Source organism: Ascaphus truei, chromosome 5 (genome assembly GCF_040206685.1).
Source record: "Ascaphus truei isolate aAscTru1 chromosome 5, aAscTru1.hap1, whole genome shotgun sequence".
Taxonomy (NCBI): Eukaryota; Metazoa; Chordata; class Amphibia; order Anura; family Ascaphidae; genus Ascaphus; species Ascaphus truei.
Genome location: NC_134487.1, coordinates 171,286,002 through 171,288,992, shown reverse-complemented (window position 1 = coordinate 171,288,992; position 2,991 = coordinate 171,286,002). Strand labels below are relative to the sequence as shown.

General features: G+C 37.7%; 1 protein-coding gene across 5 annotated transcripts in view; it reads left to right on the top strand.

Moving 5' to 3' along the window:
- The first annotated feature begins 217 nt into the window (after nt 1-217).
- FGFR1 (fibroblast growth factor receptor 1) overlaps nt 218-2,991 on the top strand; it is a 94,586-nt gene continuing 91,812 nt past the window's right edge. For all 5 annotated transcript variants that reach the window (XM_075601254.1, XM_075601253.1, XM_075601251.1 and 2 more), the window contains exon 1: nt 218-844. The gene's annotated coding sequence lies outside the window, so the exon portion shown is untranslated. The remainder of the gene's footprint in view (nt 845-2,991) is intronic.

Genomic DNA, 2,991 nt, shown 5'->3' with positions numbered 1-2,991 from the left:
ACAGCCAGACCTAAATAGCACCCTTAATGGGATTGCAGCTATACATGTGTAGGGTTAATACAGTTTTGTAGTGGGAAACGCAAGGAGTGAGTTAAATAGCAGATAAACTACAAACCCCAGTGTGCAAAGGGAGAAATATGAGAGGGGAGGAGGTTTTTTTTTTTGTAAATGAACTGTGCAAGGGAGGGGTTGCAAATTCTTGCATGGAGTATGGGGGATGGGATTGGGCTGTATTGTTAGGTCTGAATAGGAACTGGCTCACTTCTCCATGCTTAAGAAATCTTACACACTTGGAAGAAAAGTAGCTCCCGGTACATTTAGAAGAAAACCCTATTTAACCTTCATTTCATTCTATACCAAGAAACCATTTTGCTGGAACCAACCCCTGATGTTAAAAGAACCTTACACATTTCTAGGATTGACTCTTTAGATCCTACAACTTTTCTCCCAAGCTGGATTTTTCAAGGTGTTTTCAAAGTTCCACATTTTTTTTTTCAAATCCAAGGCACCAGATGGTTTAAATTAAACATTTTTTTTTTCCCTGCATATTTTCAACTAAAGGATTTTTGTTTTGCATTTGTGGGGATATATTTAGTGGTTTCTGCAGAAACTCAAATCTTTTTTTAACTCGATGTTTTATTTATTTGGGGGGGTGGAATAAGTAAAAAAAAAATAAAGGGTCAAGTCTTGTGAAAAACAAGTTTGGTTGGGGGAGTTTATCCCGAAGAATTTCAATTGAAAGTAACTTCTGGGCTTATCTGCGTCCTTTTTTTACAACTTTAAAAGGATACAAAGTGGGGTCTTCCTGGGAAATAAAGGATCAAAACAAGATTATCTTAAACAGGTAAAAACATTGACATTTTTTTTTAACCACAAAACCCTGTATTGTTTCCGATTTTAAATGTTTTAAACTTCTGCTATTTAGTTACATAAAACCATATTTGTAACGGTTTAATTGCGTTATTTTAATTACGCTTCAATTCTTTTTAGTGTGTTTATCAAGCACATGTAGAAAATATGAACATATATTTTACTGCAGTCTTAAAGAAAGTTGTTTTTAAATCCTACTTCCTATGTAAAAGTGTGTTTTTTTAATCTGCAATCTATGTTTATAAGAAAAAAATATTTGGAAGTATATATATATATATATACACACACACACACACACACACACACACACACTTAAAAAAGAATAGCAAGGAGAGAGGAAAGAACATTGTGTATCTATACATATGGTTTCCATCACATTTTCTTCCTCTGCTGCATTGTGTATTTTCAGGCTGGCACAATTGGTGCTTATAAAATATACTTCTGTTCTTCATGGCAATCCTATGCAGAAGGCTGAAAAATGAACCATGTTGTGCTTATTAAAAAAAAATCCCCTATGCTTTCCCTTTGTTCATCATGGTATAATTCATTGTCCAATCCAACAGGGGTTTGAAATGCCAGAGCAGTATTATCCTAACTTGGGTCACTTAAGGAGCCCCCAATGTGCATTGCATGTAATTATAAAAGATTCCGCTTTGTGGACTAAACTTGAAAACCTATTACTCCTCTGACAGCGTGACATGGACATTACAGATGGTGTTCTATGGCTCTCAGTTTTTATAACTTTGTGTTGTTGTTGTAAACCCCATATGTTGCTACATGGGATTGCAACCAAACACTGATCTTGATATTATCCCTGAGGAAGATGTATTGATAGTAGAACCGTTGCTGGTGGGTATCGGCTCTGGCTTGGATGTTTAATCCTTGCCGAACTCGGTGCTTTAGAAGGTATAGTTCTGCAGGCTGTGTTACATAGTCTAGACCTGTGGTTCCCAATCCTATGGCTCCCCCAAAAAAACATGTTCGAATGTTAGGTGGCCCCTTTTTTTTTAATTCGGTGACCTAAGGAATATGACCAATGTATGCACACCGACCCCAAAAAACCCATCCCATATAATAGAATAATGATTTCATAGTTTTCCTGCATGACAATTCATACACCCCGCTGTTCTTTCTATCTCACTATATCGGATTCCCTCATTTCTCCCCCCTCCCTTTCCTCTGCCACTTTCTGTAGTGTAGTTTGGAGTCACTGCCACAGAGTATCAATAAACGAAGCATGAAGGGGCTAGTTTAGTTGATAAGGATGGTAAGTACATGGTGCAGCCTTCCAGTGTATAGACAAATGTTACCAGACGTGGATCCGGGGAACACAAACAGCACACAGCCAGGTAAATAGAAAAACTGTATATTTACCTGGCTGTGTGCTGTTTCTGTTCTCCGGATCCACGTCTGCTAATATTTTTGTCTTCATGTGCATATGGGACAAGCATCAGTTCTTTCAAGTTTACAGTGTGTGTGTGTGTGTGTGTGTGTGTGTGTGTGTGTGTGTGTGTGTGTGTGTGTGTGTGTGTGTGTGTGTGTGTGTTAGGGTGGTAAGCTCAAGACAATAACTATTCATAATTGGGAGTGTGTATAGATCCATATATCTCTTATAATTTGCTTTGTGTTCACATATTTCAACTTCAATTATTAAAGGATAAATGTCATTAAGTAGTAATTGATAATCAAATACTGATTTAACCCCAGAGGTTCTGGTAGTGTGTCCAAATATAGAGGGTTACATATCAATGTCTCCAGAGTACAAGGGGGGACAGGAGGGGGGTGGGGTGAAAGAGGAAAAGTCAGCAGATTTTATTAAGAAGAAATGCCTCATGTGAGATAATGGGAATCTTTTTGCCTTGATAACCGTAGAGCAGATATTGTGGCCCCGGTTTTGCAGCTAGAAGATTTTGATGCATACCCTGATAGTAAATATAAAATAATTATAAAGGAATTAGGAAATCTGTTGAGAATTGTATTGAACCTCATGTCTTAAAGGGGAAAAAAACCGAAGTGGTTTAAAGCAGCAATCCAATTTGTATTTTTCATTACCTTAGTGGTTCCCAGCTGAGCTCCTGGGCACTGCTCCCATACTCCCAGTTGCTGCTAAATTAACCCCTA